General features: G+C 44.6%; 1 protein-coding gene across 9 annotated transcripts in view; it reads left to right on the top strand.

Moving 5' to 3' along the window:
* LOC105489073 (talin 2) overlaps positions 1 to 26,900 on the top strand; it is a 452,478-nt gene that overhangs the window by 173,611 nt on the left and 251,967 nt on the right. For 2 of the 9 annotated variants that reach the window (XM_071101240.1, XM_071101243.1), the window contains exon 1: positions 534 to 621. The exons of the other annotated variants lie outside the window; for them this stretch is intronic. The gene's annotated coding sequence lies outside the window, so the exon portion shown is untranslated. Of the gene's footprint in view, positions 1 to 533; positions 622 to 26,900 lie in introns of those variants that run through there. 9 annotated transcript variants of the gene reach the window in all.

Genomic DNA, 26,900 nt, shown 5'->3' with positions numbered 1-26,900 from the left:
TGCAGAACTGCAACTGAGGCAGCTGGAGCCAGGAGGCAACGAGGGTGCTGCAGACACAGCCTGAAAAGTGGTGCTGGCTTGCGTGGCTCTTTCCAGAGAGAAAAAATGATTTGCCTTTCCATTTGTACAGAATGTCGCTGCTTCCCATTCTTCCTCTATACAGAAGGAAAGGGAAAAGAAGTCATTATTCCAAGACAAGACGGAAGAAAGAGAACTAGTCCCATTCAGGGAAGTCAAGTTTCTGGCTGGGCTGTGCTTTGAAACTTCATTAAACCCATGTGTTATTTTGAGTGGCGGGAATAATAGGACTTGCACCTAATCAAGGAAAGGAATTCCAAACAAAAGCTTGGGTGGGGTTTCCTGGGCAGAAGCGTGATATTGTAATAAATGGGAAGCAGGGTTCTACAGTCCAATCTCTGGTCTGATTACACAAATTATAGCAAAGGGCCTGTTTTCAAAGGAATGTAACACACCCCACAGAGGCCCCTCCTCAGCGGGCGTGTCTTCATTTCCTCAAGCTCCCTCCTTAACAGCTAACGCCTTTGCCAGAGGAGCTGAGGGCCCTATGCGGGATAATTAAGATGCCTTCTTTAGGGTCTCTGCCTTGGGGCCATTTTACAGGTGAGTTTACCTTATGCTCAAATCCTTTAGGGACTCCTGTGGCTAAATTCTCTGCCCTTCTCTTGCCTTACTGAACAGAAAGTGAATGCAGGAACCTGACCTTCCAGTCACAATTGCGAACATTTCCAAGCACTAATGAGTTGAGGAAAGCATTTAGATGTAGAGTCTCTCTTTCTCTCTCTCTCTTTTTTTTCCTGCAAAAGGTGTATCATCCCTTGCCACTGTGCCTGATTGCCTGCTGCTGTCATTGGTCTTCAGATGCCCACCCCGGCCTCCTCCTTCCCTTTCTGACTGCCTGGGCTCAGCCAGTTGAGCCACTGAGGAATTCTCCCTGCTGCTTCCTCTTGCAGTATCCTGCTCCCTACCCCACTTTTCCTTTCCTTTCTTTCCCATCTTCAGATTTTAACATCCTCTCCTCACGAAAGCTCCCTGTCCTTATCCTTCCTGGATTGTCCCTGAGTCTCTGTTAGATCCCTGGAGCACCCTGGGTTCACGTTTTGAGTTGTTATCTCACCCAGTATTAAATGATACCTTCGCTTTTTTTTTCCCCTTTAACTTACAAGCTCCTCGAAGTCTAGAACTGTCCATCTTCAAATTCGCGATACCTGGCACATAATAGATACACCCGAATAGTTTGGAGATACTGTCTCTTAAACAAATTATGTATTCTGATTTTATTTTTTACTACAGCCAGTTTATGCCCCGTAGAAGTTGTATTTCTATTATAGCCCTATCTATGTAGTATTAAAAATTTTTTATACAATTTTGGTTTGTTTTTACCCGCATATCTTGCTGCCTTGTCTCTGTTTAACTTTAAGATGCAAGGAGCCCAGTAACTGCAGCAACGCATCACAGGACAGTTGCCTGACACCTTGGCATCCTGGGTTGTGGCCCTCATCCTTCACTGGGGACGTGTTCAGGTTACTGCAGAATCGGAAGGGCAAGATGAAATCATACAGGTGCTGGTGCCTACCTCCTCCTTGCCTGTCTGATGCAGCCTCCCTCTGCTCACTCTAGGCTCTGCCCCTTCCAACCTTCCTGAACATCTCTCCTCCATTTATTTATTTATTTATTTATTTATTTATTTATTTATTTATTTATTTCCATAGGTTTTTGGGGGAACAGGCAGTATTTGGTTACATGAATAAGTTCGTTAGTGGTGATTTCTGAGATTTTGGTGCACCAATCACCTGAGCAGTATATGCTGAACCCAATTTGTAGTCTTTTATCCCTCACCCCCTCCCACCCTTTCCCTCGAGTCCCCAAAGTCCACTGTATCATTCTTATGCCTTTGCATCTTTGTAGCTTAGCTCCCACTTATGAATGAGAATATATGATGTTTGGTTTCCCATTCTTGAGTTGCTTCATTTAGAATAATAATCTCCAGTTCCGTTTAGGTTGCTGCAAATGCCATTCATTCCTTTTTAATGACTGAGTAGTATTCCATCACACACACACGCACGCACACATACATCAGTTTCTTTATCCACTCATTGATTGATGGACATTTGGGCTGGTTCCATGTTTTCGCAGTTGCGAATTGTGCTGCTATAAACATGCGTGTGTAAGTAATTTTTTTGTATGATGACTTTCCCCTGAGTAGATACACAGTAGTGGTATTGCTGGATCAAATTGTAGTTCTAATTTTAGTTCTTCAGGGAATCTCCACACTGTTTTCCATAGTGGTTGTACTAGTTTACATTCCCACCAGCAGCGTAGAAGTGCTCCCTGTTTACTGCATCCACACCAACATCGATTATGTTTTTTATTTTTTGATTATGGCTGTTCTTGCAGGAGTAAAGTGGTATTGCATTGTGGTTTTGATTTGCATTTCCCTGATCATTAGTGATGCTGAGCATTTTTTCCATACATTTGTTGGCCATTTGTATGCCTTCTTTTGAGAATTGTCTATTCATGTTCTTAGCCCACTTTTTGATGAGCTTGTTTGTTTTCTTCTTGCTGATTTGAGTTTGTTGTCGATTCTGGTTATTAGTCCTTTGTCAGATGTATAGATTGTGAAGATTCTCTCCCACTCGGTGGGTTGTCTGTGTACTCAGGTGACTGTTCCTTTTGCCCTGCAAAAGCTCTTGAGTTTAATTAAGTCCCACCTATTTATCTTTGTTTTTATTGCATTTGCTTTGGGTTCTTGGTCATGAAATCCTTGCCTAAGCCAATGTCTGGAAGGTCTCCCATTCATGTGTCTGCCGCACTTTGCGCATGCTGGCCTTGTCTCTCTCCCGTTGGGCACAGTGGCCTGTCATCCTGCCAGGATTGGCTTCGCTGGCTTCCTCTGGGAAGCCTTCTGTGATTCCTTCAACTTCCTGCACCCTGCCCTGAACTCTGTGGGTGAAAACCCCCAGTGTGCATCATGTTTTATCATAGTCTTTGTTTATGGGTCTCGCCTCCCACTGGATGGAAGGGGGTGGGGTTCTCAGGAAGGGAGACCTGGCCTTACTCCTTTTGGTATTGTCCAGCATCTAGCCGAGTGCCAGGCATGCACTAACTACTAGGTAATCCAGTAAGTTACTTGGTAAGGGGCATTTTCTTCTTTAAATAATGAATTTCGAAAACTTAGTGGTGGTGTTTTGAGTTTTAAAATGATTGGCCATGTCCTGGTATAATTAGAGCTCTGCACTGTGCAACTCTGTTTCACACATGAGGGAATGGAGACTCAGAATCCTTAGCCACACAACTGGCAGGAGGCGGGATGGTGCCTCAGCATCAGGCCTTCAGAGTCTTCCTCTGGTGGGCTTCTCCCCAGACAAGACAGAGTCCTGGAGACTTCATAAAAATGTTATGCTGGCAGGAGATTTCTGGTGTGCCCGTGGGGTGGAGGCAGGCTGGACTCCAGGGAACAGGAACAGCTTTCAGAATTGCCTCTGATACAGTCCCGAGGTGACCTTTTCACACATTGGTGGCAAGACTCATTTCAGTCTGCAAAGTGGAAAGATTTCAGAGAATGAGAAAGGAGAGATGAAGTTCTGTGAACACTACAGAAGGTTGTGTTGAGGTTAGCCGCGCCCCTGAATTGTATACCTTATAGATTTTCTTACACATTTTACTTCTGTGTTGTTTTTCCTGTGTACATGAATTTTCCTATGCTGTGCAAGATATTGCGTTCCCAGGCTGGGCACAGTGGCTCACGCCTGTAATCCCAGCACTTTGGGAGGTCGAGGAGGGTGGATCACTTAAGGCCGGGAGTTCAAGACCACCCTCGCCAACATAGCAAAACCCCGTCTCTACTAAAAATACAAAAATTAGCTGGGCATGGTGTCGGGTGCCTGTACTCCCAGCTACTGGGGAAGCTGAGGCAGGAGAATCGCTTGAACCCTGGGAGGTGGAGGTTGCAGTGAGCAGAGATCTCTCCACTTCACTCTTGCCTGGGCGACAGAAAGATACTCCGTGTCAAAAACAACAACAAAAAAAAGATACTGCATTCCCCCCACTGACACACACATACTCAGAAATGCTTATAAATATCCCATTGTTGCCTGCATAATTAGCCCAGAGGAGAGATGCATGCGGGAGCTGCTAATTTGTGCTTGTCTGCTTGCTAGAGATTCACCAGCAGCAAACCCAGACAAGCTGTTAATAAGTGTTAAACACCCCAGAGGCTGCATGCTGGGTGGAGTCCCAGCCAACACTCAGGGGACAAAAACCTTTCCCTTGAGGTAGCCTCTCTCGATTGCTATGGTAAATAAAGTTCGTAAATAGCATTTTTAGAAGTATTTACAATGTTCTTTCCGTACAGTAAAATTTCATTTGTTTGGGATAATAAAAGTCATCTAACTTAGAAGCTATAGGGACAATTTAAAAACATTAAAATATATACATAATAAATTACACTAAACTGACAGATGATATTTCTAAAAGACGTTTCTGAAATATGATCTGTGACACAAATTTCAAGCATTATTGCCCAATAGAGGGATTTAGGGGATCTGTGCTAATGGATATTTAAGAGCAGCAATTAACATACCACTTGGTAATGAAGTACTCCTAGATTGCTTAAGGGGCACTGCCTGGCAACAGTTGGACCCTTAAATTCCTTACATAGCCCAGTGTTCATTTGAATGAACTTAAAACTATTTGACTACCTTTGTTCTGCTAGACAAACGCTTTAAACTTCCAGTTGTGGGTCTAGGGTTATCTCACGTTATGAATTAATGTGGTCTACATGAAGGACATCCATCCTCCTATGTTTTAAATCAGCAAATATTTGAATATGTGCTATGTGCAGCAGTGTTGGTCAGCCTTCAAATAATAAAAAGTATTTCCCGCCCTCAGGAAGTTTGCAGTCCACTGTGTAGGATAGACAGAGAAACTGGCATTTGGCCCTGGCATAGCATTGTCAAGGGGCTGGGCTTTGGAGTTGGATGGCTCTGCTGTTTACTAGCTCTGTGTGTGTGTGTTTTACCTCTTAAGCCTCAGTTTCTTCATCTGTAAAATGAGGATCATGATACATCTTAAGGTTATTGTGAGGAAGAACGAGGTAAAACCATGTAAACTCTCAAGCATAAATGTTCGTTGTTTATGTGGTGTGGTTGCTGCTGATGCAGTAAGGAAATGGCTGAGATAAAGCATGGCAAATGTTCCATTAGACTAGGTATGTGTTATATCCCTGAGAACACACAGGTGTGAGCAGGATAACTCCTGGTGAGGGGTTGAGATGGGGGCAAGAGAGGCCAATAGTTGGGGAAAAAGTTAGAAGGCTACAGATGAGCGGGACATCAGTACTTCTCTGTTCATCCCTTTGGCAAATATTTTTGGTGTGCCAGAGACTTCACTAGGCACTGGGATTATAGGAGTGACTTAGAACAGATTAAAAACCCTGTTGGAGCCTGCATTCCCATGGGAGAGAGAAGGGAAGTGCATACCCACGTGTGTAAGAACACTGAGGTGAGGGGTATAAGGTGAGTTCTAGGAATGTGGAGTAATTAAATATGGCCAGAAAGTAGAGGGATGTGCATGGGGTGTAGGGGAACTGGATGGCCAGGCTTAGGAGGGAAGTAAGCACATATTTGGGAAGGCCTGATGCGCCTTTCCAAAAATCCCCTGGCAGCATTGAGAAGCCACAGAAACCTTTCCTTTTTTTTTTTTTGAGATCGGGTCTCGCTGTGTTGCCCAGGCTGGAGCACAGTGGCACAAGCACAGCTCACTGCAGCCCCAAACTCCTGAACTCAAGAGATGCTCTCACCTCAGTCCAAGTCCTCGCCGTGTTGCCCAGGCTGATCTCAAACTCCCAGGCACAAGCAGTCTTCCTGCCCCAGCCTTTCAAAGCACTGGGGTTATAGGCATGAGCTGCTGTGCCCAGCCTACTTTAAAAAAAAAAAATAAAAATAAATATTTTTATCTGCTGTCATTGAAACACTTATTTCTTATAGAAAATATATACGAAATTAGAAAGTGAAAGCAAAATACCCGTAGCCCCCACCTCTCAGGAAAAAAGTTTGTAGTTTGACCAACTTATTTTCAGGTTCTGCCCCCATGGCATTAATTTATTTCTTGAGTCGACATAGTTACGATCATAAGTACAATTTAGTTATCTGGTTTTTCCCCACTTTAATAGAGTAAGCATTTTCTCAAATTCTTGTAAACAGTATTTTACTGGCTAAGTAGTATCCAGTCGGGAGTATGAAACATGGTTGACTTAACCAGCTCTTTCTTTCAGATCATTCAGTTGTTTCCAAGACCTTATTAGCATAAAGAATGAATGTTGAGCATCTTTATATGTGAAAGCATTTCTATACCTGAGATTATTTCCTAATGTTAAATCGGCAACATTGTGATTACTAGTTCAAGGCACTGGTCATTTTCAAAGATGTTTGCAGTTGGGAACACATTGTCAGCGTACTTCCCTAAAAGATTGCACTGACGAAAAAATAGTGTAAACCTCTCTGTGTCATGAGACACCTGGAGGCATGGTGAGGGTGGATTTGAGCACCAAGATGCTGGCGGGAGTAATAGCCGTTAGGAGACAAAGTCTCCCCCAAGGCAATGGCATTGCTGAGAAAGAATGAGGGGACCGGCCAGGAGCTGTGGCTCACGCTTGTAATCCCAGCACTTTGGGAGTCCGAGGAGGGTAGATCACTTGAGGGCAGGAGTTTGGGACCAGTGTGACAAACATAGGAAAACCCCATATGTACTAAAAATACAAAAATTACCCGGATGTGAGGGCGCAAGCCTGAAATCCCAGCTACTCGGTGGGGGGGATGAGGCAGGAGAATTGCTTGAACCTGGGAGGTGGAGGTTGCAGTGAGCCAAGATCATGCCAGTGTACTGCAGCCTGGGTGACAGAGTGAAACTCTGTCTTGGGGGAAAAAAATGAGGGGACCTTGCTTGAATGTGAAATGTGTAGGCTTGTGGCACATCATGAACTTCAGCCAGGCATGCCGAAGATGATGCCTTTTAGTTTAGGACCTCCAGAATTCCCTCTTGCCTTTCCCCCGTAGTCTGTACCTTGTAGCCATTTGCTTCAATGTCAGTATCCCCTACTGAATTGAGTTCTCTGAGCCCACAACGGCAGATATTAGCATTTTCATGTCCCTAGTTACTGTTTAAGGTCTATAAAATGGGGGGGGGGGGGGGCGGGTGGTGAAGGGAAAGGGGACCGGGCATCGAGTGTGGCTTGCGTAAGGAACATGATCCTTGTCCCAGTGTGGCTGGGGCTGGCAGGGCTGGGCAGCAGGAGGGAGCGGCAGGAGGGGAGGGGACAAACCTCCCTGCCCTGGGTGAGGTAGAGTGGAGCCCGGGCAGGCAGTGGTGGAAGATTTGGGCCTCCATCGTGGCTCTGGTTTCACCACTGAGTGACCTGGAGCAAACCATCGCACTCTCTCCATGCTTCATTTTCCTCAGAAGGGTGCCAGCAGCGGCAATCTCTTTAAATGGAACATTGAACGATTGTTTTTAGGTCTATAGGTAAGAGGTACAATTTAAAGAAAAGGCAGGGTGATGAAATCAAACTCAGAGGACTCACAAGTAGCTCTCTTTGGAATGTTGGAAGCACAGTCCGTGGCCCACGGGGAGTGCTCAGTCTGTGTTAGCAATGGAGATGGGTGATAACAGCCACTCATCAGAGGGTACCTTTCTCACTGACCAGCTGGGAATAGTGTGTTTCTTTGGGTAGTCTCTGCCTCTCGACAGATGGAAACACCTTCTCCATTGACCCTGCCCCTGCGCTTGTCCTTTGGAAAACATCCTTGGCCTGGGCTTTTGGGGCTGGGAACACATTCCCCAGCCCTGCCCTCCTGAGCTCTCCTGCAGCTGCTGGAAGAAGCACCTGGAGGATGCCCAGCTGCACCCCACTCAGGTCCTTCCGGAATCTCGAGGCTAGATAACCCCAGTGTTAAGAGCATGTATGAGCTTCTGAGGGCTGCTGTGACACGTGACCACAACTGGTGGCTTGTAACAACAGGAATCTATTCTCTCCCAGTTCTGGAAGCCAGAAGTCCCAAATCAGGGTGTCTGTCGGGCCATGCTCCCTTCAAAGGCTCTGGGGAGAATCCTTCCGTGCCTCTTTAAGCTGCTGGTGGCTCCATGCCTTCCTCGTCTTGTGTCTGTGTCACGCCACACTCTGCCTCTGTCTTCCTACAGTCTGCCTGTTCTTTGTGTTTTTTCTCTGTCTCTTCTAAGGTCACTTCTCATTGGATTTGGGAGCCCCCTGTGTAATCCAGGATGCTCTCCTCTCGATATCCCTAATTACGTCTGCAAATATCATTTTCTCAAATAAGGTCACATTCACAGGTTCCAGGAATTAAGATGTAGGTATATCTTTAGGGGGGCCACCATTCAACTCCTACAGGCCAGAGGTGGAGGTGTGCTCTCATGGGAAGACCAAAGGGTCCCCTCTGGGCACCCAAGTCACAGATATTTGGCCTGACCTGGCTCTAGAGCCTCTCTTCCTTCTTAGGAGAAACTGGGAGATTCAGAAAGTTCCCAGCGGGAGGTAGGGTTAGCCTGGCATTTGGTGCCCAGGATTGCCTGGGTGCTAGGGTGGTCTTCTCAGGCACACTCTGCTACCCAGATTTTCTGGAAGGATGGCACTTCTAGCTCACGCATGAGGTTGGTGCAGCCTGGAGTCAGATATCTCTCTTGGCTGCTTGTGTAAGCAGGTGAACTCAGTGGCAGTAATTGTAGCTGTGGTTGGATTTTTGTGGTAAAGGGGAATGGCTGTGGAAAACAGAAGCTGGGTAGCACTTGAGAGAAATTTTGTGATCGTGTAGGATAGGCAAGGCTGAATTTCAGTTACCGGAATAGTTTTATAAACACTCCACATACGTGAATGCCAACAGTATAATTCAAATGAGAAGCGAGGATTTGTCATTGTGGAGGTCAGGTATGGGTTATGTTTCAGGGTTAATAATCAAGCTAAAGTTAATTCCTGGCTTTAAAGCTACAGTTGATGAAGAAGTAATTTTGTGTGAGTTTTCCCTTTCTGCCTTGCTCCGGTCAAAGCTCTGTTCAGTTCTTTGGTGACAACTGACCTCTCTCTTCCTTCTCTATCTCTCCTCTCCCTTTGCTTTTCCGTATGCCACGCTCCTCCTCTTTCCTCTTCTCAAGACTCTTCAGGGCTATTGAACATACCAACAGGATTGTCCTGTTGATGTGAATGTGTTTCCACAGTGGTTTCAAAGTGGCTCGATCCAAAAGCTTAGGAGGTTTTTAGGGATGGGCCTTCCTGGACCACATTCTCCCCGCCCCACCCACGGGGAGGGTGCCAGGCGGATCTCTGGCTTGGTTCCAAGTGTGTCAACAGCCTGTTGCTTTCTAGTTCAACAACAGGGAATAATCTTGGGTAAATATGGCCGTTGGAAAAAAGCAAATATTTGTCTTGGCAGTTGTAGTCATTCAAGGATCTAGCCCCTCTTGTGTTCCTGAGGGAGCTATGCCAGAATGTATGGCATAAAATCCCACATCTGGTTAAGAAATACTGGTAGGAATAGATAAATAAAGGATGTTTGGAAGGCAGTGCTCTTTCTCCTTTCTTCTTTGTCTTTCTCTTTCTTTGTCCCACTCTCCCTGTCTCCCTCACCTCTCTGAACAAGTCTGAATATTCTCTTTTCCCTAATTTTGGTTGCTTAAGCTAGTGTTTCTCAAGTTTAGCCTGTTGACATTTTGGGCCAGATCATTTTTTGTCGTACGGTGCTGTTCTTACCATCAGAGGATGTTTAGCAGCTGCGTCAGCCTCTACAAACTATGCCAGCAGCACTCGGCCCCAATGGCGGATACCAAAAATTTCCCCAGACAATGCTGAATGTCTCCTGTGTGGGAAAATTGCCCTTGGTTGAGAACCACTGGCTAAGCCAATCTTCTCCAAGGTGGTAAGCGTACTACTGGTGGCGTAGTGGAAGAAGCTTCCACGTACGGGGTGTGTGTGTGGTGTGTGTGTGTGTGTGTGTGTGTGTGTGTGGAGTGGCAGTTCCATGTACGGGGTGTGTGTGGTGTGTGTGGTGTGTGTGTGTGTGTGTGTGTGTGTGTGTGTGTGTGGAGTGGCAGTTGGGCTCCTTAAGGTCTCAGAGCAGTGAAGGCAGCTGGTGATGATCAATCAACATGATAGGCCGTTCACTTTTAGAGCAGGTCTTAGCTGTCTTCCTTTTCAGGCTTATTGCTCTTCCTCCAGTGGTTTTAAAATGCAGATGCCAGTTGCACTGAGGGTGCTCAGGAGATGAGCCTGACACTTGGCACCTTTTGGTTGCGTTATTCCTCAGCCAGGCAGCAAAGCACGACAGGAGCCTACTGCCCATCACTCCTGCGAGTCAGTCAAACTTACTTCATGTCATCTGGGGAGAAGGTGCCAAACTGGAATGTCAAGGTGACGTGCTCTTTGGGTAAATGTAGTTCCTGGACCTTCTCAAGCATGACTGCACTTTTTACAGCCAGCAGTCTTGCTTCTTTAGAAAACTTAATAGACTCTATCCCTACGGAACTGTCCATCTACCCTTAAAACCTTATATATTTTTATCATTTTTTAAAAACACACTTTCAGAGTTTTGAGCTTGTAGTAATGTCATACTGACACAATTAAGTTAAAAACAAAGTGCTTTACTTTCATGTGTTGCCTCCTGTTTTTAGCTAGTTATTGGGAATTGTAAACATCTGCAGGAATAGAAGGAACGGTAGGCTCCCACGCACCAGCTTGTCTCCAGTTTTCAATACATGAGCCATCTTGTTTTAACTAGAGTCCCCTTTCTCCATTCACTTGATTATTTTGACATAAATCCTCAACAACACATCATTTCATCTGTACATATTTGAGTATACACCTCTGAAGGGCTCTTTTCTTAAACACGATTATAATCCCCCCAAAGAAAGCAACCACCATTACACCTAAACATTCCTCAATATTAAACATTTGTTGCATTTGGTTGATATATCTCTTACATATCTTGTGGTCTACCCCATAAAACCTTTTCATGTAATCAAAATCTTCAAGGGCAGGACAGACCTGGAAGTCATCTTTTGTGTCTTTGTGTCTGATAGGCAAGGGTGCAGAGCCTTGTGCCGGGCACCTGGCGGGAACATCGTAGATAACCTGCTTTTCCTCTAATTCCCTGTTATGCTCTTCTTTCCAGGTTCTCTGGCTTGACACTGGGCATAGCACTTTCTTAAGGGTAGTGCTCAGCTCTTGAATTGCTTGACAGTTCCTCCCCCCATGCCTGCCCTTGGGTGGGCTGCTGTCATTGTCACCTCCTTTTTTTTTTTGTAAGTCAGGGTCTTGCTCTATTGCTCAGGCTGGAGTACAGTGGCACAATCATGACTCACTGTAACCTCGACCTCCTGGGCTCAAGTGATCCTTTCACCTCAACCTCTTGAGTAGCTGGGACTACAGGTGTGTGCCACCACACCCAGCTAATTTTTTGTTTTTATTTTTTGTAAAGACAGGTTCTCACTCTGTTGCCCAGGCTGGTCTCGAACTCCAGGGCCCAAGCTATCCTCCCATCTTGGCCTCCCAAAGTGCTGGGATTACAGCCCAGCCTTTTTGCCCCCTTAGATGAAGCCTCTTAGATCTACTCTCTGTCAGACTTTTCTGTGCCAATATCTGGCACCAGCCTGAGTTCTGGATGTACGTAAAAATGTACTAATGCTCGAAGCATTAGAGAGTAAACTGAGTCTGGATCGATGCTTCCTGACGCTTTCTTTGCAAGCCACCTTTGTGGCCGCTGCCTTTCCTTGCTGTTGCCCCTGCAGGCCTCTCTGGGGAGGTTGTGCCCCCTCCCATACCCCCACTGACCTTGGGTCTAGAGGCGGGATCTGTGGGCACCTGACCCCCTGTTGCATTTTGGAATCCCACGCTCTGTGGTTGTTCGCCACCCCCTCCTGCTGCGCTCTTCCTGTCTTGCCCCCATGGCTCCTCCCAGCCTTGTGCTGTACTCCCCTGGCCAAGACCTGGCTGTCACCATGGAGCTGGTGCCCTGTTCATGGGCCTTCCCAGTTCCCATGCCTCTCTTCTCATAGCCAGTGGCTCCAGTGCCCCTGCAGACCAACCCATAACAACTGAGCCCCCAAGCTGACCCTTACCTGTCTGTAAAAGCCTTCCCTTCCAATCAGCAACCGGTGTTTATAACTGCATCCTGAGCCAAGTGTGGTTTCCCCAGAAATGCTGCCCCCTTGACATGCTTCACCTTGATCACACCCCTCACCAGCTCTTTGACCTCCTCAGAACCTCCCTGAAGAAACTCCTCCTTGTCTTCTCACTCTGGCAGCCACCCCTGTCTTCACTTCCTTCTTTACCTGGCTCCACTGAGAGATCTGAGCCCTGGAGAATGCAGGTGTTGTGGCCTCCTCCCCCCTCCCACTGGCCCAGCCCTTGAATGCATCATTAGAGATGGGTGCCAGCTCATTTGAGGACCCTCTACCTTGGCTCAGCCCTCTTCCCACATTCATCCTTCTAGGGGCCCCAGTGAGCACACAGCTTCTTCAGGAAAAATGCAGCTCTTTACCCCTCCTCTTCAGCACCTGCTTTTCATAGGGGTGGAATAACCTGCCCATTTCCCATTTCTTCCAGGGTCTCCTTTCCCCAGCAATCCCCTTCCCTCCCTAGTCCATGGTTTCTGCCTTCCCTTTTGCTCTTTCCCTTCAGTCTACAAGTTGCCCAAATCCCTGAATTTCTTTCTTGCTTGCTTGCTTTCTTGCTTTCTTTCCAACAGAAGGAGCCCTCCCCAGAACCCTGAGAGGGATGCTTTATTATTCTTTTCTGTGGATGGGGACACAGTGGCTTAGTGGGGAAATAGCTGCCCAAGCTCACAACTATCTGATTAAAGTTGGAGGCAGGTTGGGAGCTCAGCCACCTGACGCCCTGCACGTGCCTTCAACTTTGGGTCAAAGGCGGGGAAAAAATGCAGCCCTTCCTGGGTGTCCCGTCTTTGGTGCAGGGTTAAGGAAGGAGCCTTGGGACCAAATGAAGTGACTGCCAGTGCAAGTCATTTGAGGCTTTAAGCTGCTTAACTCTCAACTCCTTGGTATTTTAGGTACCATCTGTCTTCCCATCTCAATTATGAATTCTCCAGGGACTGTCACTTCATTTTTCTTGTCTCTTGGGATGGTTTGTGCATAGTTGATGCTTAGTAATGGGCTTTTATTCATCTAGAAATTTTTTGCCTTTAACTTCAACCTGGAAGGCTTTTAAAAAACATGATTAGCTAGGTGCAGTGGCTTAGCCTGTAATTCCAGTGCTTTGGGAGGCTGAGGTGAGAGGATCACATGTGGCCCGCAGTTTAAGACCAGCCCAAGCAACATAGCTAGACCCCACCTCTTCAAAAATAAGGATGAAAAAATTAGCCAGGCATGGTGGTACATGCTTTTATAGCTCCAGGTACTCAGGAGACTAAGGTGGGAGGATTGCTTGAGCCCAGGTGTTTGAGGTTACAGTGAGCTGTGTCGCACCACTGAAGCCTGGGCAACAGGGCGAGACCCTGTCTCAAAAAAAAAAAAAAAGACTCTTTCCTTGCGTGTGTGTAATGAGTATAATGAATACTTGGTGTTTTTGCTTATTGCGGTATGATCATTCCAGACTTGAACTTTCGTTTGTATAAATTTTTCTATTTCTGAAATCAGGACCCATCAACAGTGTATTATATGTCACAGTGTGGTTTATAATTCATGGCATTTTATAATTGAAGAAATTTGGCATTTTAGTTGTAGATATAAAAATATAAGTGTTACAGATCCTAATCCTAGCTTTTTTCTGTCTAAAAATATAGAGTCTCAGCTCACTTTCTCTGTTTATCTTGCCACTCCCTACCTCCTACAAATGTAGAGGGAGATTGCCAAAAAAATGGAGATTCTGGTGGGTTGACTTAGATGAGTGCTTCTGAAATCATCTGAAAGTTTAATATCTGTTTCAGGGCTGGGCGCAGTAGCTCATGCCTGTAATTCTAACACTTTGGGAGGTTGAGGTGGGCAGATCGCTTGAGCCCAGGAGTTCCAGACCAGCCTGCGCAACATGATGAAACCTCATCTCCACCAAAAATTTAAAAATTGGTCCAGAATGGTGGCATGTGCCAGTAGTCCCAGCTACTTGGGAGGCTGAGGTGAGAGGTGGGAGGGTCGCTTGAGCCTCGGAGATTGAGCCTGTAGTGAGCCAAGATTGTGCCACAGCACTCCAGCATGAGTGGTAGAGCAAGACCCTATCTCCAAAAACAAACAAACAAACAAAAATATTTTCAGGCTGATAAACTTTTGCAAAATTCAATAAAAATGAAATATATGAAAAAAAATACAAGCACATTTAAAAAAATCAGAATCAGTGTAAATCACTTTGTCCAATTGCTATATAGAATTTTCTAAGTGTTTACTCTCAATTTCTGTATTTACTGTGCACTAGTCACAAACTGGTGAAGGCAGACCACCTCTTGGTAGTGTGAACTAAATAATGGAGGTTTTACTTAATTCATCAATTTCCATGGAATCACTTAAAAAAAAAATTAGTCCAGCTTCTTCTGTTCACTGATGACCATTCAGAAAACACTTCTTGGAAGCACAGTAGTGTCCACTGCCCTGCAGAGGTCAGGCATGAAGGTTTGTGTGACTTAGCTTCATCAATGTTCAAGCTATAGTTTAATTCCATGTTCATTACTTCATCCACTGAAAACCAGTGGAAAGCAAGTGAGTGGATGTTCTCCAGGTGTATGGAACGTGCCCAACCCTCCCTGCCTTGTGGTAGAATCATGGATTTGAATATATTCCCAATTACTTAGTGTGAAATTTCAGTATCCCAATTCATAACAGTCAGATGTAATTTTGTCTTATTCTGTTTATTTGTAAGGTTGAAAGTAGGAATTGGGAACTGCCTTTTAAAATAGCAATAGAATGTTTTGACTCTTGGTCTGCAGGGGTCTGTGGGGTGATTATGTGATATTTTATGCTCTAAGGTAGTGGTGATTGTCTTACTAGAACATGTAAATATTTAAATCTTAGTGAGAATTGGCAGGGAATATTCAAGGAAGTGTACAAAACAATTCAAAAATGAAGCCTGAGTTAATTTTTTTGTTTTAAAGTTATGTTCAAGATCACGCCATTGCACTCTAGCCTGAGTGACAGAGTGAGACTCCGTCTCAAAAAAATAAAAAATAAAAATAAAGCTGTGTTCAAATAATACTATTTATGGTGAGATGATATGTAACATGTTTATGCATTTGTGAAAAGGAATTAGAATCTAGAGGAACACTGTCTACTATGAGGGGATAGCAGTGGACCCACTGTCTACTATGAGGGGATAGAATTGTACCCTCCCCAAAGGCCCCTGCCAGATGCATCGGTTGTTTTTTAGCAGGTGAGTTGTGTGGGGTAGACTGGCAATCTCATCCAAGGGGCAGGGAGGGAGCATGAGAATTGCTGGTACTTGCCCCATAAGGACAGAGACCCACAGAGACATGAGTAAGACATTGCTCTGTATTTTTTTTTTTGCATTTTAAGACACTGGAGGGGAGAAAAGGGTAATGGAATGATTCCCCCCCACATAAAAGGGTAATTATGGAGGAAATTTGTTCCTGGAGAAGACTTTGCTATATGAATATATATATTTATTCATTCTATTTTTGACAAAGAGCAAGTACGAGTTAAGTTACTCTCCGTAGAGGAGCTGATTCTGGAAATCCAAGGGAAACACTGAGAACATAAATGGAGTAGAAAGTCCTTGCTGTCCCATGAGAGCAGGGGCTCATGCAGGTGGGTGGAATAGGAGTCCTCATGTCCTGGTTTCTGCCCCAGGGAGTGAGGTCTGGGAGGGCAGGCGTGTCCTGCCCATGGTCACCTGGCTAGCTGTGTGCCACCAGGAATCAACTAAGGCCTGCTGTGTCTTTCCTGGGTCACCTTTGTCTTACTGTGTGCCATAGGGATCAGATAGAGTAAGATGGCTGTAACTTTAATGAGTAGAGAATTTGTTTTCTAAGTGAAAGCAGCTTTGTTATGCTTCTTATTATTGAAAATACTACTTTGCTGGGCATGGTGGCTCATGCTTGTAATCCCCGCCCTTTGGGAGGCTGAGGTGGGCGGATCACCTGAGGTTGGGCATTGGAGACCAGCCTGACCAACATGGAGAAACCCCGTCTTTACTAATAATACAAAATTAGCCAGGTGTGGTGGTGCACACCTGTAATCCCAGCTACGCGGGAGGCTGAGGCAGGTGAATCACTTGAACCTGGGAGGCGGAGGTTGCGGTGAGCCGAGATAGTGCCATTGCACTCCAGCCTGGGCAACAAGAGCGAAACTCTGTCTAAAAAAAAAAAAAACAAAACCCAAAAAAACCACAAACAAACAAAAAACTACTTCTTAAAATACTTATATTTAAATATGATATGTGATACTTGCTTCAAAATAATCTCCAGTGAGTGCTGGGAAGGAATTAAATGGGGGTCTAGGATGAAATAATTTTGGCCATGAGTTGGTAATTGTTGAAGCTGAGTGATGAGTACATAGGGGTTCATGATGATATTTTCTTTGTTTTGTACATTTTTAACTTTTAAAATTTGGTTTTATTATACTTTAAGTTCTGGGATACTTGTGCACAACGTGCATGTTTGTTACATAGGTATATGTATGCCATGTTGGTTTGCTGTACCAATCAACTCGTCTTTTACATTAGGTATTTCTCCTAATGCTCCCCCTCCCCATAACAGGCCCCCGTGTGTGATGTTCCCCGGCCTGTGTCCAGGTGTTCTCATTGTTCAACTCCCACCTATGAGTGAGAACATGTAGTGTTTGGTTTTCTGTCTTTGTGATAGTTTGCTGGGAATGATGGTTTCCAGCTTCATCCATGTCACTGCAAAGGACATGAACTCATCCTTTTTTATGGCTACATAGTATTCCCTGATATATATGTACCACATTTTCTTAATCCAGTCTATCATTGATGGACATTTGGGTTGGTTCCAAGTCTTTGCTATTGTGAATAGTGCCGCAGTCAACATTGTATGTATGTAACTTTTTTTTTTTTGAGACGGAGCCTCACTCTGCCGCACAGGCTGGAGTGCAGTGGCCAGATCTCAGCTCACTGCAAGCTCCGCCTCCCGGGTTCACTCCATTCTCCTGCCTCAGCCTCCCGAGTAGCTGGGACTACAGGCGCCCGCCACCTCGGCCGGCTAGTTTTTTGTATTTTTTAGTAGAGACGGGGTTTCACCGTGTTAGCCAGGATGGTCTCGATCTCCTGACCTCGTGATCCGCCCGTCTCGGCCTCCCAAAGTGCTGGGATTACAGGCTTGAGCCACTGCGCCCGGCCGTATTTAACTTTTTTAAAAGAAAATTTTATTATTTTATTTATTTATTTATTTTTTTTTGAGACGGAGTCTCGCGCTGTTACCCAGGCTGGGGTGCAGTGGCCGGATCTCAGCTCACTGCAAGCTCCGCCTCCGGGTTTACGCCATTCTCCTGCCTCCGCCTCCCGAGTAGCTGGGACTACAGGCGTCAGCCACCTCGCCCGGCTAGTTTTTTGTATTTTTTAGTAGAGACGGGGTTTCACCGTGTTAACCAGGATGGTCTCGATCTCCTGACCTCGTGATCCGCCCGTCTCGGCCTCCCAAAGTGCTGGGATTACAGGCTTGAGCCACCGCGCCCGGCCGTATTTAACTTTTTTAAAAGAAAATTTTAAACACGTATATAGTACATGACGTGGTAAATAAGTTATAAAATCTCATCACCCAAAGAGAACCAGAACCACCAGGAACTGGAAAACATTATTTAATACCATTGAGCATGGTGTCTTACGCCTGTAATCTCAACACTTTAGAAGGCTGAGGCGGACATATCACCTGAGGTCAGGAGTTCAAGACCAGCCTGGCCAACGTGGTGAAACCCTGTCTCTACTAAAAATACAAAAATTAACCAGGTGTTGTGGTGCATGACTGTAATCCCTGCATGACTGTAATCCCTGCTTCTCGGGAGGCTGAGGCAGGAGAATCACTTGAACCCAGGAGGTGGAGGTTGCAGTGAGCGAGATTGTGCCACTGCACTCCAGCCTGGGTGACAGAGCAAGACTCCGTCTCAAAACAAACAAAAAACCCCATCTCCTGCATATTCCACTTCATGAAAATGCTTTAAAGAAATACAGGAAAGGTGTGAATCCCCATCCTGCTCACAGAGATTTGATTCCAGGTAGCGAGCTGAGAGGCCGCGTGTCGGGAGGGAGAGAAGGTCAGCATTTATTGCAGGTGTGCTGTGCTTGTGTGTCCCTTGCATCAGCTGGTGAGGGAGGCCCTGGCATCGGCCTTTTACAGAGGAGTGGAGTGAGGCATGGAAGGCTTACTGCGTCAGGGAGCAAGGATGCCCCGGCCCTGGGTGACCTGGTGCCAGGCTCGGTGCTGGGCACTTGAATACTCCTTCTCTGTGTAGTCTTAGCAGCCTATGTTGTGGATTGGTTGTTAGAAAGAATACAACATGATAGAATGAGTTGCCATTTTATGCAGAGAAACCTACAAAACCCATGAACATTTAGAGAAATGCAAGAGTAGGAGGAACCACAGGGGAAAGAGCGTCTTAGAAAATGGGGGTCTTGGTTTGACAGCTCAGGGCCAGGAGGAGGGAAACAAGGCTGAGGAGAATTAATTTTTACAATATACTGAGAAGAAGAAGTACAGTTTGTTAGGAGGGGTTTGGGTTTTGAATGAGAGGTGCCATAGCGAATATGCAAAAAATCGCTGGCCATGTGAGGGAAGAGAAGAGGAATTTAGCTTTTGGAGAAATACATCAGGTGGCAGTTTTATGAAAATGAGCCTTCACATGGTGAGAGAGAGCAGCGCAGAAAAATCACTTTGGAAAGATGAATTTTGAGGGTTACAATAGCTGCTAATCAGGGCCAAGTGGTGACAGGTTTTCTTTATGGAAAGTGAGTATTCCTGATTTGCACATTATATATACCTGAGTATCTAATTCAGTCTTGATTAGCTGAATCCTCTCAAATGACCTCGTGTTCTTGTTTGTGATACTTATCTTAGGTTGCTGGGGGCTGAGAAGACTCACAGTACACTTTGATTGTTTCTTCCTGTTGCATTTATGTTGTGGTGTGTTGGCTCATGGCATCAGGCAGCCAGGCTTTGTGGGCTGGAGGATGGAGCCAGTGTGAGTATTCATAGAAACGTGTCCCCTGAAGAGGATGCCCCTCCTTTTCCTAGCTACAGACCTGAGATACTTCATTACAGATGGCAGAGTTTCCACTGGTAAGGAAAATCAGGTGAGATTCACCACTTGAGGAAGTCACGTTCTCCCTCTGTGTGTCCTTCAGCTGGATCGTGTCACTGTGGAAGCAGTTCCTGAGGTTATGAGCATGGAGGAATAGCCCTCCAGCTAATGGTCAGGGTGGCAGTGAAAATAAAAATGGAGGAGGATGCACCTTCCCAGGGTCAGTTCTAGCAGCGTGGAGTCTTGTGTGCGCAGCCCCTGTTCAACCGGAGTGCTCTGATACAGTGAAAGGATCTCTACCTGGCCAGGAGGATCCCAGACCCTCCATGTCTGTTTCCCCACGCCAAGCCAACGTGTGTCACTCTACATCTCTCCCAGGCCCTGGCCTGCAGTGGTGAGAGTCCCCATAGGGAGTTCCTTGGCTTCAGTGTCTGGGTGGCATTTGTAGCACCACACCTCTTTCTCTCTGTATTTTAAAAAATATTTTATTTTTTAACAGACTTTATTTTTTCAGAGGAGTTTTGGGTTTACAACAAAATTAAGTGGGAAGTACAGAGAGCTCCTTTATATCTACGGCACCCATAGTTTCCCCATTACCAACATCCCACGCCAGGGTAGTGCATTTGTTATAATTGATGAACCTATATTGACACATCATTGTCACCTAAAGACCATAGTTTACCTTAGGGTTCCCCTCCCCTCCCCTCCCTTCCTTCCCAGGGTCTTACTCTTGCTCAGACTAGAGTACAGGGTGAGATTAGGCACACTGCAGCCTTAACCTCTGAGGCTCAGATGATCCTCCTACCTCAGCCTTGTGAGTAGCTGGTACCACAGGCACATACCTCCACACCTGGCTAATTTTTGTATTTTTGGTAGAGGTGGGGTTTTGCCATGTTGCCCAGGCTGGTTTCTGACTCCTGAGTTCAAGTGATCTGCCTATCTTCGCCTCCCAAAGGGTTGGGATTATAGGCATGCACCACTGCGCCTGGCCAGGGTTTATTCTTGGTGTTGCACATTCTTTTGGTTTGGAAAAATGTAGAATGATACTTTGTAGTATCATGCAGGTAGTTTCACTGCCCAAAAAATCCTTAGTGCTGCCTATTCTTTCCTCCCTTCTGCCCACCCCCTGACCCCTGGCAACCATTGATTGATTGATTGATTTTTTGAGACAGAGTTTCGGTCTTGTTGCCTAGGCTGGAGTGCAGTGGCACGATCTCGGCTCTCTGCAACCTCCACTTCCCAGGTTCAAGTGATTCTCTTGCCTCAGCCTTCCAAGTAGCTGGGATTACAGGCACCCACCACCATGCCTGGCTAATTTTTGTATTTTTAGTAGAGACCGGGTTTCAACATGTTGTCCAGGATGGTCTCCTAACTCCTCACCTCACGTGATCCACCAAGCCTTGGCCTCCTAAAGTGCTGGGATTACAGGTGTGAGCCACTGCGCCTGGCCCAACCACTGATCTTTTTACTGTCTCCCTAGCGTTGCCTTTTCCAGAATGTCATGGAGTTGGAATTGTGTAGTATGTAGCCTTTTCAGATTGGCTTCTTCTGTTAGTAATGTGGATTTAATTTCCGCCATGTCTTTTCATGGCTTGATAGCACTTTTCTTTTTAGCACTGAATAGTATTCCATTGTATACATGTACCTTCTTGCTCTTTTTACTGGAACCTCTCATTCTGTTTTCCCAAAAGAAAAACTCAAGTAGTTGATGAATAATACTTACCTATGGTGTTGATCAGCTTCTACTGTTGGTATGCTGTGTGACTTTGTGCTCTTTTAAAGGCTACCAAATTGGAATGAATGAGTGAGAGTAATAGACACATGCTCTTAGGGTTCAGGGATGAGGGAATAGCATACAGAGGGGAATCTTTTTGTTTCATTCTCTAATTGTTATAGCATGAAAGCCTTTGTTTGCTTTGGAGCTGGGAAAGAAGGCATAAATATAAAACAGCGTATCTCCCTAGCTGACAATAGACCAAAGAGGAGAGAAGTTTATTCACAGACCCCAGGTTTGTAGTAAAAGGGTGAATAGTGGTCCGGGTATGGTGGCTTATGCCTGTCATCCCAGCAGTTTGGGAGGCCAAGGCAGGTGGATCACCTGAGATTAGGAGTTCGAGACCAGCTTGGTTAACATGGGAAAACCCCGTCTCTACTAAAAATGCAAAAATTAGCCGGGCGTGGTGGTATGCGCCTGTAGTCCCAGCTACTCGGGAGGCTGAGGCAGGAGAATCATTTGAACCTGGGAGATGGAGGTTGCAGTGAGCCAAGATTGTGCCACTGCACTCCAGCTTGGGCAACAAGAGTGAAACTCCGTCTAATAAAAAAAAAAAAAGAAAGAAAAAAGAAAAAAGTGTGAATGGTGGGCTAATTACTGCGACTGAGAGAGGAAAAGGAGGGCTTAAACTGGAACCTTGAAGTCCCAGGGAGGGTGATCATAGAATCAGCCAGCCATAACTTCAGTGGATGTGTGTACACGTGCACGCGCGCGCACACACACACACACCTGACCCATTCCTGACCCTGCTGCTGTACCTCAGCTTCTTGAGGTCCCCTGTGCCTGCCCCAGTTTCTTGGAGTCACTATTTTTCAGTCATTCATTGAGCACTTAATGTGTATAAGAAACTGTGCTCTGAGCTGAGGATAAAAATATGGGAGAAGTCATAGTTCTTGCCCTGTAAGAGCTCATAGTCTGTGGAGAAATACAGACATGTAAATATATTATTTCAACAAACTTTTGGAAGTACAGAAATTGAGATGTGGTCAATGAAGTCTCCTTGGAGCAGGTGGAACTTGATGGACAGCTAGATTGAATGGGGGTGTGGGGAGGCCATTGTAGACATGTAAGAGTGGGCATCAAAGCCCTCTTAGGGGAAAATGGCTCAGAGGGCAGGGGACATGAGGCGCACTGGCTCAGTGGTGGTGGAGCAGACTCCCAAGGCAGGCCAGGCAGGAGGTGAGGAAGTGGGTATCTGCAGCCTGGGAACTTGGCCTTGAGTTTGTAGGGACTGGGGACCCGACCCCAGTGACTGTGTTAACCTGGTTTAACCTGTTGGAAGGAAGCTGGCAAGCAGGTGGGCCTGGGAAGGCTGCTACAGTAGATCAGAGTATAGTCCAACCAGAAGTTGAGGATTGCCAGTAGGAAAACCCTGGCCATTAACTGCTTTGTGTAAGGAATTGAGGGTGGGGAAGGGTTTAATTAATTTAATTTGCTGAATGACCAAAGAAGAGTTAGACACTTTATCCCTGCTCTTTCCTCCCCTGCCTCCTTAAAAAAAAAAAAAAAAAAATTGTTTCAAATTTTTCTAAAATGCATTGCCAGACTTTGTTATAATGGAGTTTAGCAAAAACAGTTAAGTTTGTAGTTGTCCATTTGAAGGTGTTATAACATCTCAGGGTTGTTTTAAACATTATGTTCAGAATATTAAGTGTAATTTAATAATATAGGATATTTCTTGATACCTATATTCCATGACCAGTTGCTTTTTCAGGAATTCAGTGTTAAAAGCTTATTTTTGTAGAGTTGCCTTTTTCTGAAAAATGAATGCGTTTCTTTTTCCTTCCCCCAAAGGAGACCCTCTGTGTGGCTCTGGCTAATTGAAATTCCTAGGCATTTGAATGTTAGTTAATTAAACTTCTATTGAAAACAATTGGCTATAATAATATACTGAATATCGTAGTTGGTCTAGAGACAGAAAGTTTCTTCTAACCCAGAAGTTATAAAGGAGAATACTCTTTTCTCCTGTCTCCTTTTTTTGGGGGGAGGGTGGGATTACAAAAGATGGGAGACTATGCTGGGAAAAAAATGGGGAATAAACTTCTTTCAGAAAAGAGAAATAAAAAATGATTTTATAGTGAGCATTTCAAAATCAATTTAAAATATAAAAGTGCATAGTGTATATTTTGGCAAGTTCATAAAATGCGGTAGTAATAGCATGTTTAGGAGCAGCTTATTTATTCATTCTTAGACTCATGCAGTCAAATATTTGTGGGGTATCCTGGTACCCAGCACTGTTCAAGGGCTGGGGATGTGTCTCTGTACCAAGGAGAGTTCTTGTTCTCATGGAGTTTCCATTCTAGTTACACCTATTACTAATTTATTTTTATTATAACTGTTTTTAAAATTTTAAGGGGGGGGGGGTCAGTGAATTAGAGAACCATAAAGAATTCATGACATCTCTGGTTTTTTTTTTGTTGTGAAAAGCTCATAAAGATAGTGGGAATTAAAGCAGTTTTTTTTGTTGTGAAAAGCTCATAAAGATAGTGGGAATTAAAGCAGTTTTTTTTGTTGTGAAAAGCTCATAAAGATAGTGGGAATTAAAGCAGTACAAGGAGGCCTTTTCTCTTGCCCTCCTAGTAAGCATATATTTTACGCTACTTTGAGTTGATATTGTTGGCACCATTACCTGATTACTTATGTGAATTGTGCTTAATCATTTAATTGTGAATGTAGTGGTACAAAATGAACTTTCAGCAATTATTTACATAAAAGAACTAATTATAACATTATTTTCCAAAGTATTGCGTGGGACACTTGTCCCAAGACGTAGACCACAAAAATAAAGGAAATCTGTGCACACTTAAGGTTAGAGCTCCTTACTCAAAATCAACATGAGCATGTAAAAACATCCAGAATATTCTGCATTGGAGAAACTCCTTAATTTTGTTTAAACCAGCATTTTCCCCCTTTATACTGAGAATCTTTTTTGCATGTGACACTTTTTACCTCCTAGTTTGCTGGAATGCTGTTTTTAGAGCAATACAAAAGGATTTCTGGGGCTTTGCTGCTAGGGCTCACTCTTCTCTTTGTCCTGCAAAAGGGCAAGGTAGCATATTGTCATCTCTGAGGTCCCTGGGTGTTGACGCTGTCTACTTGCTCTTCACTGAGTTTCCTTTGACCCTGGCCCAACCCCCAGCCTCAAGCTGGAAAGTCAGTGCAGGGAAGCCATGAGCAGAGCATTGGGCATCTCCCCTTGGAGTCTCGGATATCTTCTGACTCTGATCACTGGGCTACACTTCGAATTATAGCATTCTCAAGACTTCAGCAAAAACAAGGAAGTCCTTGGCAAGTGGTGGAAGTTGGGAAATTTTGTTTTCAAAATTTTTCCTCAGCTCTTCCCATGTCTGTGTACGGCTGCCAGAGAACTTTTGGTTTATTTGTTTGCTTCTTGGATTTTATGATTTTGACTCATTAGTAATAAAATATATCAAAAATTAGTGATCGCTTCAAGCCAAGAGTAATGCTTGTTCATCCTCAGCCAAATCTATTGGATTTTCTCTGCTTTACCTGGTGTTATGTTATAAAAACACTTTTTTTTTAAACTTTGGAGAGCAAAAACACTTGGGCTGGGGCCCATATGAGCCCATATTCTGATTTTTACACACATGCAGTTGATGTCAGGGCAAAGCCTGAGTGTGGTGTCGCCCTGTTCCCTGCCTTTTAATGGAATTTGATGAGAAATGGGTTCTTGGCTGCATGGGTCTAAAGCGCATAGTTAGGGTTCAGCTGCATACATCCTGCACACTCCACATCCCCTTCAACTTACACCCACACTCCTGTGGGGATTAAGCCAAGTAAAATGAGGAAAACCAGTCTATAAAACTTTCATGGTGAAAAACTGCCAGGTGTTGTCTCCATCAGATTACTTAATATGTGTCTTTTTTCTTTAATGCTGTTGAGATGATAATATTAGGTGTATCATTTACCAAACACTTACTGGATTCCAGACACCATGCCCATCTCTCATTTCATCCTCACAACAGTCAAAATAGCTAACTAAGTATGAGTATGATCATTTCTGCTCTTAGGATGAGCAACCGTGGACTCTGAGAGGTGTATTTAAGCTTCCCTGAGCAAGTAGGAAGGGTCTGGGATGCAGGAGCAGAGTTAAGGCCTGCCTTAATGCCCTGCTGTTGGTGACTGGCATTTTAGGTAGTAGCTTTTGCTGACTTTTGTTCACATCTTTCTGTGCTTCTCAGAATAATCCAGAAAAGGCGCATGATGGGAGCTGCTAAATGATTTATCGTGTGTTACTCTGGAGAAGGCTACTTTAAAGCAAGTTTCCTAAAAATAGCAAGCTCCTGGTCCTTTGAAATAAGCTCCTATTTACTTGGATGTATCTTATCCATGTTGATAATATGCATTTTAAACAGGTAGGTGTGCTTCCATGGAGACATGTTCTGTCTCAGCGTTCTCTAGGGACCTTGTTATGATCAGGCAATGAACGAGTTTCTAGCGTGAGCTGTTTCCATCGCACCCCCTGAGCTGGAGCTCAAGGGAGCTCACTGACTATTGAGCATTGCTGATTGCATCAGATATAATAACTCCTTTAATCCTCATGGCTGCCCTTGGCATTATTACAGAAGAGGAAACTGAGGTACAGAGAGGTTAAGGCACACCCAGCCGGATGACTAGTAAATGATCCAACCAGGATTGGACACCTTCCTCTTAACTGCTGTGCTGTTGCTTTCCCTAAATGCGTTTTGTCTCATAAATCCTCATGCATCTCTGTCGCAAATGTGGACTTGTTTAACACTAAAGGGGGTCAGATCAGAGAGGCCAGCAGTTCACATTGGGTGGCCCGTGTGTTGGGGGTGGGGTGGGGGGTGTATTGTGCTTTGGAGTCACAGATACTTAATCTATGTTAAGTCTCATGACTGCTCATCTCTGAAATTGGAGAGTGGTTCTTGTCCTTTGTCTAACTTCTAGGAAAATTGTGTGGGGAAGAAGAAGCTGCCAGCAGATGAAGGGGGTTAATTAGATTTGTACTTTATATCCAACATACCTATAAAAAGATTTGTGTATCTACAAGGAGTTATGACTTTTTAGCCAAGTTTATAATTATGCCATTATGAAGATACATGTATTACATGGGACTCCTGAACTTTTACAAATAAAGGAAAATGAGAAGAATAAATTTGTTTGCTGGAGATAAAGTAAACATTTTGGGCCCATTATGGGGATACATTTCTGTATTTTATAATCTCCATAGAAAAAATTATTTCATATATAAATATAACCCAATAAAAATAAATCTGTGAAGTGGTTACACATAATGGAAAGTATTTTAACCACAAGGAACGGCCCATCTGTACAATTAGTCTCCTTTGTTTTTATTCTTCTTCAGAAAATCTCTTCATCAATTCCCTTGTTAGTCAGGAATGAATCTACCTGCCTCTTGAAATAGTTTTTTGCCTGTTTTCATAGCAGCTTTGAGCTTCTTCAGTTACTTTAGCTGTGGTACATAAACATTAGTTGAACTTGTGTGGTAAATCTTCACTCATATGACTACAGGATTATTCTGTTTTCAGATGGTGTGCAATGATTGAGAAGATGAAATGGAAAGGAAAAAGAAGCACTGCATTAGATGGGATTCTGTTGGTTACAGTAACACACTCACTCTATCTAGCATAAGTGAAAGGGAGATTATAACAGGGCTATAGACTATCTTAGGGACCCAAAGGCAGGGGTGACATGGCCCTCGGGAATGAATGGGAGCTGATTCGAGGAAGGTTAACTCTCTACCCAGTGTTCACTAAGAGCACATGTGTGCACGAATGTCAGTAAAGTCAGGGAGGAAAAATTGATAGAGAAGGAGAGTGGACATTGATGTTGTATATTCCTTAACTTCAACGTGAGATTTTAAAAGTTAAGTAGCTCCATTGTATTTAGA

Source organism: Macaca nemestrina, chromosome 7 (assembly GCF_043159975.1).
Source record: "Macaca nemestrina isolate mMacNem1 chromosome 7, mMacNem.hap1, whole genome shotgun sequence".
In the NCBI taxonomy this organism is placed as follows: Eukaryota; Metazoa; Chordata; class Mammalia; order Primates; family Cercopithecidae; genus Macaca; species Macaca nemestrina.
This window is presented reverse-complemented; position numbering and strand designations above follow the sequence as displayed.